This window comes from Apis florea, unplaced genomic scaffold (genome assembly GCF_048593485.1).
Source record: "Apis florea isolate Af1SG1 unplaced genomic scaffold, ASM4859348v1 contig_2495_pilon, whole genome shotgun sequence".
Classification (NCBI taxonomy): Eukaryota; Metazoa; Arthropoda; class Insecta; order Hymenoptera; family Apidae; genus Apis; species Apis florea.
In genome coordinates, this window is record NW_028256595.1 from 2,583,523 (window position 1) to 2,598,648 (window position 15,126).

Genomic DNA, 15,126 nt, shown 5'->3' on the forward strand with positions numbered 1-15,126 from the left:
GAGAAGCGTTTCGATTCAGGTGCACGTAAGGAGAAACACGTAAGGGGCAACGAGCCGCGTTAAATCCTCACACGCCTCCCCTCTCCTCGACTCGAGAAGCTGATTTATCCGCGTCGAGGATTCAACGGGGAGCGGATCTCTTAATTCGAAACTATCGCTAAAAATATAACTCGGATGTATCCTATCTTCCGCGATAACGAGAATCACACTTTTCGATTGTTTATCGTCCGATTATTCCGTTCTTTTCATCGTTGATGAAAACGCGGATATTTTGGGGAAAAATTGTCAAATACAAGTTACATCGCGTATAAGCACAATTCGTTTACGAATAAAATTGGAGAAACGAGCGTGTCTCTCCTCAATGATCTATTTCAAGAATCGAATCGAGCAACAATCTCTGGGCGGGGAGGAAGAAAAAGAGGGGAAAGGGGAGGGGGGTTTTGAAAAGCTCGAGTCGAATTTCGCGAACGAAACGACGATAGTGGTGGTGTCGTATTTTTACGCGCGCGCACGGGCGCGACTCCAAGTCCACGATCGAAAGCTAAATACAGTGGAGGGACCCTGACAGACGAGATCGTCTGCAACCTTGGGCGAGTCTGGCCAACGCCGCCCACTTTATCGCGAAAGCTTCTTCGACGTTGGCAGAAAGCGTCCCACGTTCTTATCCCCTCTCTCCGCGTGAGAGAGAAAGAGAGTGGAGGCGAAATATCGCGCGATAATGGCGAGGGACGCGCATAAACCCGTTTCCAAGACGCAGCTTTTCCGCCCGAGGTCACCAAGTACTACACTTTTAAGCCGTAAAAAGGAGGATCGTCGGTTGCCAAGAATCGGGAATCCGCGAGGAGGCAGTCTTGCGAAAGTTCGTTGCCAAGAAAAAGCATCTGGAAATCGAGTGGAACGCGATGTTGCGTCTAGATAATTGCGAATCGTCGGATAAATGCAGGAACAAGAAACGGTTCGATAACGACGACGTTATTATCGAAAACAGATAATAGACCGATTTTGTATATAATTGGTAATCCTCGTAAATTAATTGTAGATCCTGATCGATAAAGATATATTCGACCGTTTCATCCTCTCCGCGAAAAAATGTTCTTTTTTTCGCTGTGATTCTTTCGGCCGACTGATTTTTTTCCTTTTTTCTTTTTTTTTTTTTTTTAGCATCTCGGAATACCATTAGGTACCATTGTCTTCGATTCTCGAGAGAAAACAAAGGGAGGAGGAGGAGGAGGAGGAGGAGGAGGATCGGAAACGACGTGTTCCTTGACGTTTCAACCGTCGAGGAACGCAAACACACGGTGTGTTTACAATCGTCTCGTTGTTCCACCACGCTTTCAACGATTCGAATTGCCGGAACGGAAAGCGCCGAACATTTTCTAGCGTCAAAGTGGCGTAACAAAAAAAGAGGGGGAGAAGGTGAACATCTCTCTTCTTCAAGGAAGTAAATTTTGTGAGCGAGAGTACGCAACAACGATTGGAAATTTCGTGTTTGTTGCTATACTCGGTCGCGTCGATCGATGGTTTTTGATCCAATCGAGCCGCGTATCGTGTATTTGTTGGGATTTTTGCCGGGATGAGCGAAGATGCGGAGGAGAAGAAATTTCTTGGAAATTGGAAATTCGACGAGAAAAAGTTTTCGTATCGTTGGCAAATGGAAAGATCTTCCGCGAGAGCGTAGATTCTCCTGTCTGTGTCTCACTTCGATCGGTTTAATCCCCTCGTAAAAATTAATTCCGCCGTAGAGAATTGCCAATCGCAACTTCTCGCGACGCTCTTTCCACCATGCTCCTCGTATCTCCTTTCTCGACGAGTGGAAAAAGAAAAGAAAAGAAAGAAAGAAATGAGAAAAATCAAGTCTCCGACGTTGAAAGTGGATCCGTTGACCGATGATCTCCCTAATCTAATCGATAATCGTGATACGCCTTCGTTGAATCATTTTGTTTAATTTCGGACGAAACGAGCGATTACGTCCAAAAGCAGATAATATCTGGAAATTTGAACGATAAACGGAACGACGCGAAACATAAACGAATCACTCGTCCATGCAAACGAACTCTGCTCTAACTCTTTTTTCTTTCTTTCTTTCTTTCTTTATCCTTTTCATCGAGAAATTTTCATTGATCTCGACGGGACAAGTTTGGAAAAACACACCCACCCATGCACAATTTTCTTATTTGACCGACACGAAATAATCCCAACCGAGTTTCGTCGAAGCGTCCGAATGTTTCGTCGATCTCGTCCAATTTCCCCCCTTCCAAATAGTTCCGCCAAATCGAAGGAAGAGAGGATTTGAAAAAAATTAAAAAAAAAAAAAGGAAAAGAAAAGAAAAAATAGGGGCGTAAAAAAAGTCGAAGAGCGAGGATAATTGGACGGGGAGGGGGTCGCGTTTCATGGGAATTTCATCGTTAAAGTGGATGTGCGGGGGGAATTCGCGTAACAAAGGAGATTAAAGCGGGCGGGGATGTTGCGAGGAGACGGAGGGGGAGGTTGGCAATCCTTTGCGCAACAGCTGCCGCTAACTATCCGCGGCTCGTCGACCGTCCAATCCAGTTAAGGGAGTTTCGAGTTTAACGCTGTTACACGAATCAACACGGAACGTCGCCGCGAAAATCTCCGCTCGTTTCCCGCCTCCTCCGATCACCCGGTTGAATTTCGCCGCCGATGGTAACGAGCTCCCCTCCTCTCATCACCTCCAATCGAATTTTCTCTTCCTTTGTTCTTCGATTCCATCAAACCGCCCTTCCTGTTCACGCGTACGTGCACGCCTCGAAAATCCAATTGGTAATTTCGCGATCCAAACACTCTATGATGACACTAACGGAGCATGGCCATATCTCCTCCTCCTCTCTCTCTCTCTCTCTCTCTCTCTTCGCCATCCGTTTCGCGTTGATCTCATCCTATATCTAGCCATTAGAGTTATTAACAATCGACTGAAGGAGCCTGTCAATCAATTGTTAAGAACGAACTTGCGGACGAAAGCGTTCGATAAATCCAGTTTCGACGGACGATTTTCGTTTCGTCTTATTTCGCTTCATCGCCCTTTGCTCAACCCTTTCGCTACTTCTCCGCCGCGGCAAAAATGTGCACGATGAAAGATCGTCAGCGTTTATATCTCGCTGCAATTCGAGTTTCTTTGACGGTGTTTGTTGAGAAAAAGAAATTGACGACAAAAACAAAATATCGATACGTTTCGAGAGAAAGATAACTCGAATCGTACGATCTTATGCAGAGCGACCATAGTCGGCCGAAAGGGTTAAACATTGTTTGCTCGAGACGTTTATAACGTAATCTCGATTGATATCGCGTTATTTCTGGAAGAATCCGCGACTTGGGGGGGGTCCACGGTGACACACGGCGGCATTCGTTCGCGATAAGAGGGCCTCGATATCTGGATCCATAGGTAAATCTCTGGTCAAACAAGAGCGAACAGGCAGGTTCCGGGGTTCGCGTTGGAGATGATTGCACGATCGATGATGCAATCGTTCGCGCGGGGAACGAATCTTGGACGATAACTGCGAATCATCTTCGTTTACCCACGGGCACTGTGATACCAGCGAGGAAGAGGAGGACACGTGTTTGCTGAATACGGAGGAAGAGGAGGATACAACTCGGTTGGTAAAGTCACGGTAATCGTAAAGTACACCGCCGCTTTGGAACTTTGGACGGATTAGTGGAAGCTAGAAATAGATTCGACGTGAATTGGGATCTTTGATCCGATTGTTTTATCTCTAACAACGATTTTCTTTTTTTTTTTTCGCCATCGATTGGATTCGTTGGGTGAAAACCATCGATCGAGATGAGGGATCGTCTTTCGATTCGATTCAATTTCGAATAACCGACGACGACGAAGATGGCGGAACGAGATTGACTCGTTATCATCGACGAGACTGTTGCGGGTTCGTTGTTTGTATTGACAAACACAAAAGTGTTTGTGTATCCGAGAGAACGTCAGCAGATTTTCCACGATCGTGTCAAAGATAGTGGTGGAGGCAGTTTCGTGGAATCGTGCGATAAAACGGCCGATTATTAAATGCTTGCATCGATACGTCAACGTATTTCTCGACATATATAAATGTATATATTTCGAAAAGACAAAGCGTTAACGCGTGATTCGGTCCAAATTCGAATCACTTGAATTTCAGGTGAAAAAAACGATAAATATTTTTCTCGGAAAGATCAACTTGATATATCTAATTTTATACTATAAATACATTTGATATCAAACGATTTATGCCCATAAATAAATAAATAAAAGTCTGACAGTGCGCGACGGAATAAACAATTATTTATCGAAAAAAATTGATATTGACTATTGGAAATAAAGAAAAAGAAAAAAAAAATTGTAAATGGGGACAAAAGAAACGGCGCCAATTATACAATCGAACGATCTCATAATCTATTGTATATTACAGTTACGATAAGAACCGATGAAAAGTCTGGCTGCGATACTACGTATTACATAAGCAGTCGCCGATTTCCCACACGCCTAATTTACAAGTGCGTCCGAAATCTGCCGTGAAGTTCGAAAATTCCCAACCTCGCGTTACGTAATCATTCGATTCGATTAAAAAAAAAAGAAGAAGAAGAAGAAGAAGAAAAGAAAAAGACGCGCGAAGAATGTCCGTCCACACTCCACTCGACAGATAAATACAGAAATTGTATTCTATTTTCATTCACTCGATAATGCGACTCGATAGAATCTTGATCCCCTCGATTTTTATCAAAACCAAAATAAATAAAGGAACGAGGAAAAGAGAGAAATAATTTCGATCGAACGTCAATTCGTCGTTGGTGAAAAAAAAAAAAAAATCATGGATAAAACGTGGAAAAGATGAGAGAGAAAGAACATTAGGAAATATTTCCGACTGCGTCTCGATATCGATCGTTGATTCGTAAATCTCCTCGAGAAAATGTGTATATATATATATATATATTCGATGATGAAATCTTATCCCAAATTTTAAGCGTCGTGGCACTCGTCGTCGTGAAAACTGTCGTGTCGTGTCTTCTCGATCACGAAATGAAACAGTGTTTCCATCCGGTATAAATGTAGACAGAGAGAGGCTACTATTTGGCAGTCGGCCAATTTACCTCCATAAAACTAATAACGGATCGGCAAAGTTTATTTCGAGTGCGATAATAACGTCGAAGCAACACACCTGGTTAGACTTCATTCTCGTTGGTGGAATGGCGCGGCCTGTAATTCATGATACGAACGAGGTCAGGCAGATTCTTCTTCGTCTCGAAATAGGAGAAAAATATCGGAAGAAAATTTCGTTCGTACGAAGCTTTTCGTTTCCGAGTGAATCAAATCGCAAATTGTTCGAACAGTTTTTTCTTTTTTTTTTTTTTTTTTTCATACAAGCGAGTAAGATCGGCTAAATTTTGATTGGATATCAATAAATGATCGCTCTATTGTTGTCAAATTGAACGCGATCGATGAATTTTTAAATTCGATCCCCTCGAAATTAATTTTTAATCGAACAGAATTTATTTTCCATCTTTTTTTTTTTTTTTTTTTTTTGCTTATTTTCATATTTGGAATAAATTATTAGCAACAGTTCGCTGGCGCGAGTTACGGAGAATTTATCGATCTCGCTTCTTCTTCTTCTTCTTCTTCTTCTCCGCTTCGAACTACTTTCAGATTTGATTTGAAAAACCGTGCGGTTAAGCTTCGTTTATCTTAATTTTCCCTCCTATTTCGATAAATTCCCCTCCCGAATCTTTTACTCGTATCACGGCACCATCCTGTAGTAGAGAAAATAAGATGACGAGGGGGAAATAAAGATTAATAGAAATTCGCAGGGAAGAGGGAAAAATTGGTGGATCGTCCATTCGACTTCTCGATCCATGTAGGTCAACGTGCACGACTCTATCCTACTAGAACTCTCTATCCTTGTGCCAGTTTCCGAGCTTTGATAAACGGTACCAAGATTATTTTGAAAGCAACCAAGAGCTATATAGACGTCTGGCCGCCATCCGAGAGATTCGTTTGAATTTTTCAAACTTCGATTCCGTCCATTTCGAAACGTTTCGAGCGAAGAGAGGGGGAAAAAAGAAGAAGAGGAGGAGAAGGAGGAGAAAAGGAAACGAAAAAAAGAGAAAATCCAATTGGTAATAGTCGGAGGAGGGAAGAGTCGATTTGATGGGAGTTATTATTATTATTATCATTATTCGATTCGAGTTGAAAATCGATCGATTCTCGGAGAAACGAATACGAAATATCGGTTGGAAAGAATTGGCGCGGAAAAGACTCGAGACTCGATTTACGACAACCGTTGATGCACGTGGTGTTCCTCTCCCCGGAATGGCATGCGCCATTTTGCGCGGCAACAAGTTTACGCGGAACGAAAGGTCGCGAAACCATGGAGGGACTGGTGGGTCCATCGATTCCGACTTTTAAATAGGATCAAGTCGACGAGAGAGGTTTCATCCTCTGTTCCCTTTCAATGGTCGTTTACCTCTCGCTCGGGTTCATCGACTTTTTCGTCTCGCGAGAGAAACAACAAGAGAAACAACAACGTATTTACTTCTCTCGAGTTGAAAATTGATGGAGGGAGAAACGTTGCGCCAAGATAGACACATACACACAGACACACGCGCGCACACACTACCGTGGGTGGCGAGAGATCAAGGCGAGGGATCGAAGGAAACACGGTAGGATCATATACAACACGGACGATCGTATACACAGGTCGAGATCGATCCTACTGTTGCGTCTACTACTCGATACACGTTTCATACTCTTTGCACGAATCGGTGTTTCCACCGGCCGATTGGTATTCCAGACGGTTGCAAGGGCATCATCGGTGATTAATCATTGTGAAACGAGGCAAGGAAATGCATTATCCCGTCATCCCGTTTCGAAACGCTCCTAATTTCTGGAAACCGCATCTATCGTATATATATATATACATCTCTCCACCGTTGTGTAAAAATAAAACGATAGCGATGCTTTTCAAACAATCGCTACCTGTTGTACACGTCGGAACAGCTTATCGAATAATATAATATGTGGGACAAAGATATTATAATTTCTCTGCGAAAAAGTGAGAAAAAGAAAATTGGCTAATTCCTAATTGGATACGAATGGATTATCGATAAGAGATTGTTCTGTATATATATATATGTGTGTGTATATATATGTATGTGTGAAAATGGACAAAAAAAAAAAATTGTAAGATTTCGTTCGAAAATTAACTTTCTTCGCGGTGTATAATAACGTTCGTATATATAATCTCGATTTTCTAAACAACGATAAAATTGTATTCTTATATTTTATGTTTACTTTCACGCGTAGAATAACCTTTTATCGATAGTCCACTTATAATCTAATCGAAAATTAATCAGTTTCACTTATACTCGAAAATTTTTCGAATCGACGAAAATTTTTGTTCTCTTATTTTTTCTTTTTTCTTTTTTTCTTCTTCTTTCCCCCTCCCCCCTTCTCGTTCACCTCCATTATATTTCGGCCTATATATATATACATATATATATCCCTATCCCGACCGACCCGTTTCGTCGACAAAAACTCGATATTTTTCTCCGTAATCGTAGATTCGACAACGCGGATCAATCGTTGACGAGGAAACGCGAGAGAGAGATATTCGTATCACGTACCTTGTACCAAGCTCTACTGCTTCCAATCGTTATCCCAAATGTATCTGTTCTGATCAACGATAGGCCTCGGTGCGTTGACGGACCCCTTCATAAGTGTCCCTCGCAACTTCACTAGGCTTCACTATGCGGGTTGAAAATGCACACGCGTGGTCCCACGTATCGCGCGTGGTGTTGATCCAAAGCAAACGAATCCGAGGGTCTGTTCCAGGTGGAGGGGGTTGGGGTGTCGAAGCGCGTCGAACGTGGGGAGGGCGCGTAGGTTCGTGCGGAGAGGGTGGTGGTGGTGGTGGTGGTGCACGCACGGCAGCGAGAGGAGAACGTTCACGACGTTGGAAACGAAAGGCGCAGCGATCGGCCTCGCACGAGTACGAATTACTGAAGCCACCTGTCGAAAGAGTCTCTCTTTTATACGCTCGAGATAACGCCGGCTCTCGGGGTTTGCATGCGGCTGGGTTTCCTCGTTCTCGGTCGTAAACATCCGATCGGGCTGAACGGTGATTAGAATTACGCTCGCTTGTATAATTAATTATTTGCGATCGTTGGAAACGATTAGAAAACTTTGTTTTTTCTCCAAGCTTTACAACGATTCGCCGTTTTCGGAATGAATATTCCGAATATTCGGGAGGGGGGGGAACTCGGTCGATTCGAAGATTCGATTGTAAAATATAAGATATGTATATATATATATATATATATTTTTCGAGCTACGATAAGACCAGTTGATAAACCAGGTCGGTCAATTGTTGAATCGATTCGCGTATACGCGCGCAAACGAGCATTTCGTCGAAGACGAAAAGTGGGGAATGTCGGTCGAAACGATCTCGAGATTTTCGAGTAAACGACACTTTTCCTCGAATCGATCTCGGGATATATTGGACACATGTGCGGAGGGGAAAAACGCGATTTAGCAAGAATATGATGTGTTGCGATCGGAGAGGAAAAAAAGAAAACGAATCTTTTTCGAATCTTTTTCCGTATTTCTTCATCTTGGAGCTCGATTAAAAATGCGTTGGACGAAACGGAGGAAAATATACGAGGATGATCGATGAAAACGATGGAAAACTAGGAGGAAATTTCAGATTTTCCTCCGCACCTTCGTGGAAAATTGATCGGACGAGGTTTGCGCAACGTGAAAGAAAACATGCGTTGAAACGACGGTCGTCTAGTTGACTCGTCTCTTTCCTCCGTTTGGACGAAGGTGAACGAGAACGTCGTCGCGTCACTTTGGTGGTATTTGAAACGGGAGAACCGGGTCGTGGAAAAAATTCAAGCACGAAAAGTGACGCGCCACCTTAAAGGAGACCAGCCACGGCCGCATCCGATGCAGCAGTCGGGACGGGAAGCCAGACGGTTGGCCGTTAACCCGTATCGAGAAAAAGTAACCGGTTAGTAACTTTCTCTAGTAAAAAAGATCACTTTGGATAAAATTACTCCATCCATTGATACGCTCGAACAATAACATTTATCGTTGAATCCGATTTTTCGTACAACCTCAATTATTATTATTATTATTATTATTATTATTGTTATTACGAACACTAAAGTATCGAACTAACTTTATTCGACTGTTAAATTTTCCCCCACATCACATCGCGCGTGTTTTCTCCCTGTTTCCATCTCGATTCGACGCGAGATCGAGTCGAGGGGGTGGAAAACGCTTCCTCTCTAAGAACAAAGTCGAAAAGCGCGATCCATCGCGCTCGAATCGAGACGATCGGTCCCATATTATACATATATATATACATATATAAACGCGCGCGACACCACGTCGGCCACCATAACGTTCCGTCTCGCCACGCGACTGCGCGGCCGCGTTGCTTCCGCCATTGACCTTGAATTTTCCACCACCAAGGTCGCGACACTCGAAATTCCGCGGGAACGCGACGCGACCTCGAGAACGCGAGAGGATGCCCAGCGCGGGGGGAGCGGAAAGAGCGAAAACCCTCTCCCGAGCCGAGCTTTCTCTCTCTCTCTCGAGAGAGAGAAAGAGATTAATCCCTCTTTCTCAGAGAGAGAGAGAGAGAGAGAGAGAGAGAGGTATTTATCCCCCCACGGTTGAGAAACTCACTGGTGCGTTGAGCCGGTATTCTCTCTCTCCGTGCGTCGGGGGATCTTTTCGTGTGTGGACCGCGATGCTTAGTAGCTTTCGAACGACTGACGCAACGGTGGCTCGGCGTCCAGACGCTTACGCAACGACGCCACGTCGTCCCCTCTTTTTCAACCCTGTGGGATAGAGGCAGAGAGCGAGTCGAAAAGGGACGGCCACGCGTTGGACACACCGCGTCCAAGAGGATCGGAAGCGAGCCAGCGGGAACCGGTGCGAACCGGATACCGTCGAAATTCTAGGAACGAGATTCGTGGCGCACCGAGCCCTCGTCACGCCCCTGAGATCGAACCATGACGTCTCAACGCCGCCACTCTTTTCGCCCGCCCTCGATGACGCGTTCTTCGAGTATTGACGCTGCGCTCTAATTGAACGGAAATCCTCTCCTCCTTCTCCTCCTCCTCCTCTTCTTCTTCTTCTTCTTCCTCTCTCTCTCTCTCTATCTCTCTCTCTATCTCTCCGATCCTCGTAATCTTTGCCAAAACTTTTTTTTAGAATCTACTCCGCTCCTCGACCGAGCGCGGCAACAACGTTGCGACGTCGCGTCCCGTTTCGTTGCCTCTGTGGAAAAACAAGGCGATCGATCGCGGGCACCGAGCAGGAAGCGAAAAAGTAGGAAAATTTGCGCTCCAACACTGGTGGGTATCCGCGACGATATCGTCATAGGCGAACCCCGCAAAATACGAAGGCGCAGGCTTGGCACGAGATAAATGTGGGTTGCTGGAGCGGCTCGGCCAAGCGTACCCTTCTTCGATCCGATCGATGGATGATAATATAATCCGGCCGATTTCGATCCCGAAACCGTCACGTTTCGAAATTGAAACGGGCCAATTTAACCCTCTTCCACGCGCGCTATCCACTTCAACTTCGTATTCAACCTTCTTTCGATCCGCAATACGACTCGCGTCCATATATGCCGATCCTATCTTGGGATTAAACTTCTTTACTATCTTTCCATCATCGATTTTAATTATATTTAATCGTCGAGGGATCTGCCTTTTTCAAGCTAAAACAGTGCTGAAAAGCGCAGAAACGATCCACACGATCGGCAGATCGAAAGGAAGGCCTTTGGATCTTCTCCGCCACGATCTCGAGATCACGTGGCAATCGAGCGATAAAACCGAGTCTTCCTGTCGAGGCAAGTGACACGAGACGACGGGTGGTAAAACACGGGTGGTGTATACACACACACACACACACACACACACACCGACATCGATTATTCCACGTATGCCCGTGGCGGCTATATGCGACGCGATTTCAACTCACTGCGGATAGACGGCCTGCAACGAGCGGATCGACCTCGACATCAACGGTAGACACACTGACCCATTTCGGCTGCCAGAAAATTTCCCAAGAACGTTCGAAAGAACGGTGTTTAAACGAGAGAGAAAGAGAGAGATAAACGCTCGAGCGCGTCGAAAATCCTGCCCGTCCTCCACTATTTTAGAGAGAATAGAGCGATAACGAGAAGAATAGTGAAAGTCATCGGTGTCGATCAGAGAAGTTGGTTTGCCAACTTTTTGTAATTCTCGGTGTAAATGTTTCTCGGTTTGTTTAATTTGAAGTAGATGGATCGTGCCGAAAGTTTTATTTTTGGAGGATGATAACGCTTCCGTGATCCCGTGAAGATAGCGTTTGATATTTTCGTGCATCGATATAAATAATTTTAACGCGGCCTTGAAGAAACTTTGATTAGATTTCGTTTGTATGCAAGATCCGTGCGAAGTTATCGATAGCGTGAAAATAGCAGCAACCGTAGAAGGAACAAATTTTCCTCGTTCCACCTCGCTTAAATTTACGTTAAGATGATATCTATGCTAGCTGGAACCGAGAAAATTCCTATCCTTATTCCTTACATATCCAAAGAATTCTCAAGAATTGGAACCTGTTCGAGCAAGTCTCAATCGTTCCAGCACATCAATTTCCACATCAGTTGTCTTCACGATTAATAATTCCTTAATAATATCCTAAACTTGCACGGAAAACATTTACATCGTTTTACATAAACGAAACGCTACATAACAAGCTTGCAGCGAAATAAAAGCCAAATAAAGGGAAAAAAGAAAGAGCGAACGAATTTAATCGAACGAACTACGGGATACATCATCCCGTGAAATGGATTGATTCTTATCAATCGACCACAGTTAATCAACCTGTAACGAGCCATTGTGACTCACGATTAATTGTACACCGGAGGGTGGTAAACAGTTTGCAGGCCGGTGACAATGCAACGGGTGTATTACTTGGCCGATAACCATCGACTAATAAACCGGTGTTAAACCAGCCGACTGTAATAATCGACTCGGACCCTCCACCTCTACCGACGACAATTAGCCATCGAGTAAACAACGCGCCGGTGAAAGTAGATCTATCGCGATCAACCATCGTGCATCTTCCGTTAAATTCCATCCAACCCGTACTTATCCCCAAAGAGTACGAAACGTGGCTGCTCGAGTTGCCGGTTTATCGACCGATTATCGATCTTCCTTAAGTAATTTGTCAGAGACGTAACAACCGATTCGTAAAAGCAACTCTCCACGAGGTTATTTATCCCTCGTTACAAATTCGTTGCCCTCTCGAACAGCTATTTTCCTCGAATCCGAGAGCATCATCGAGGTCGCTCGATATTCCAAGCTATTCAGAACCGTGACCCCGTTTCAACCCTTCCCGAAATCGCGGAATCCCGACAAATCGCGAAGGGGGAGGAAATCGGTGGAAAATACAAGGAGGCGGTTGGGACGGAAAAGGGCAGTGACCCCGAGTCGCCGAAAACCTCCCGCTTCCTCTCTCGATGACGCGAACAGTTGAGCGGAATTTAATCGAGACGGCAATTGTTTCCTATTAACAGTTATGAAAGCGCTCGGACGAACCGTCCTCCCCTCCTCCGTCCCTCTGAACGACGCCGAAACCGTGCATACCCCTCGTTTCAATTGGAATCCGTTCGAAGGAGATTAGACAGGGGACGAATTCGAGGGCGAAAATTATTGTGGGGAAATTGGGGCGAGGGAAATATGCGAGGGAAACGCGTGGAAGGAAAAAATTTACGAATTATCAAGGGGAGAGCGGCGTTGCGTCCGAGAGGAGACGGTTCGATCGATGCGGTTTTAGGAGTAACGACTCACGTCGATGAGTCACGGATGAGAGCGTTCGTGTTCGAGATTTAATTGGAATCGATCGAGACTGGATATAAATAGAGATGGAGAAAGAGAGTTTTAAATAGACCGGACGATTGACAAATTATCGGGAAAGGGAAGGCGAAGGGAGTGGATCTCGACAAGGTAAATTGTGAATTCTTTCCGAATTCTTTCCTCCTCGCTGTTCGAGGAATGAATTTTTTTTTTTTTTTTTTTTCTAAAAGTTTCGAGAGAGATTGGGAAACGGATGGCGGATGTTTGTTTAAAAAATTATCGAGACACGATCGAAATCATCGTTTCCTCTCTATATATTCGCGACGTTGCTTGAAAGAGTAAACGCTGTTCAGAAAAAATTCAGAGAAAAAGAGGAAAGGGGAAAAAAAAAAGATATTACGTGGGCGGGTTTCGAAGAAAAAAGGAGAAAGATAGAAGCGATTGCCGGATAAAAATACATTATGACAAAACTCTTATTGCGGAACGCATTATCAGAGACACCATGTGCAACCTCGGTTTCCAGACGGGCAAGCGCGCTTCGAGCCATCTCAATAACGTAACTTTCGCGAAAAGGGGAAATTCTTAGCGAGCTTTTGCACGAAGAATTAAAAAAAAAGAAAAGGAGAAGAAGAAGAAGAAGAAGAAGCCGCACGATTTACGATTTCAAAGAAAAAAAAAAGAAGGAAACTAAATCGCGCAAGAGAGAGCAAAGTGTAGGCATGTTTTCAAGAGATGAGCTCGCGAGAAATAGAAAGAGAGGAATGAAAAACAGCCGAGGGGAAGAGCAGGAAGGTAAAAGGTAAAAAAAAAAAAAATTCCAAGAGAAATATTACAAAGATGGAAGGATCGTTTACAACGAAGATCGTTTAATATCAAGATGCAACGTCTCGAGCAGATCTTCCGTTTTCTTCTTGATCTACGCTTTTCATCCTTCCACCCTCTTCTCTCCGGCGAGAATATTTTTTTTTCCTCGACGATGTTTGTCCGCGGGGGAAAAAAAAACAGCTTCCTCAACGAGGAGCATTCAAATTCGAATTTTTCGATCGAACTTCGAAGAGGAGGAGGATGTTAAAAAAAAAAAGAAAAACGCACGATATCGTTTCTTGGACACGAGCGTAGTAGTAATCGTTTTTTTAGCACGCGCGAGCGAGAGATAATTCGTAATTTATTCCGAGATTCGACGGTCCCTTGTGTTAATTTATTCGATGTCAACGAACCGTAAACATAATCGATTTGTCACGAGACACTGGATATATTTACAACAACGTTAATTAGGCGCCAGTGATATCATCCATTTGCCTCATCCATCCAACCGCTCCACCTCCTTCTGCCGCCCGTTTCCGTCGACGGCAACCGTTCAAAGTGGCATAGCGTCACTTAGCAGCGCGTTTCACAAAGGAATCGAGAACCGATTGTTATTTTGTCCAACGCGTGCAATCAACGTTGTCTTCCGTACGAAACTCTCCTTCTTCGGAAGAACCGAATTAACAAACTATTCCACTACGATAATCGTCCAAGGATTCGTCCCGTGCTATATATTCGCGATTTCTGGGTGGATTGCGTCGTCTCGCAATTCGCGAAAATTACAATGTCCTATAATATTATTATTTGAACACCGTCCATGATGTGTGAATGAACCCAACTTCCTTAAACGATCAGCAGGGAGAGAAAAACATAGAAAACATAGGGAAGAAAGGAGGAAAGCGCGCGAGTTGAAGTTAAACTCGGACAGTTTATTGCACCTCCTTTTTTCCCCTCCCCACGAAAGGGGGGGGACGAAAGCTCGTTCCAACGCTCGCCCAATGTTTCGGGATTTGAATCTCCGGGTCAGAGACTTTCCACTTAGCCCGATGGCCGGGGTATTAAAAGTTCGCCGGCGTCCGCAAAGCGGATTACGAGCGGCGACAACAGCCTGAATCGAAATCCGAGCCGCGAAACGTTCATTTACCAGGCGTTGCATTTACCATCCCCCACTTTCCGTAAATTCTCTCCCGAATTCGCAGCGTTAAACGTTAAACGCTGTCCCCCTCTTTGTCTTTTTCTTCCGATTACGCTTCCATAGAGCCAAGATTTACAATAGCCGTCGTGGAGGAACGCGTGTCGTGGATAATTACTCTTAAGAGGCGTCGCGAGATATTGTAATAATAATAATAATAATAATAATAACAATAAGAGCGATAATCGGTAAAAAAATGACGCGAGGGTTGAAATTGCGAAAAGCCGTCTCCTCTCTGAAATAATAAGCAGTGACTCTGGCGAGCGAAACGAGC

At 44.3% G+C, this 15,126-nt stretch overlaps 1 long non-coding RNA gene across 9 annotated transcripts in view; it reads right to left on the reverse strand.

Annotated features, from left to right (window-relative positions):
- The window catches only part of LOC100866282 (multidrug resistance protein homolog 49), a 56,413-nt gene that overhangs the window by 24,958 nt on the left and 16,329 nt on the right, over positions 1-15,126 (reverse strand). The window contains exons 1-2 of one of the 9 annotated variants that reach the window (XR_015291651.1): positions 9,690-9,836; positions 7,622-8,006 (exon numbers count right to left, since the gene is read on the reverse strand). The exons of 4 other annotated variants lie outside the window; for them this stretch is intronic. This is a non-coding gene — a long non-coding RNA (multidrug resistance protein homolog 49). Of the gene's footprint in view, positions 1-7,621; positions 8,106-9,689; positions 9,837-15,126 lie in introns of those variants that run through there. 4 more of the 9 variants (XR_015291655.1, XR_015291653.1, XR_015291656.1 and 1 more) reach the window with 4 other exon arrangements.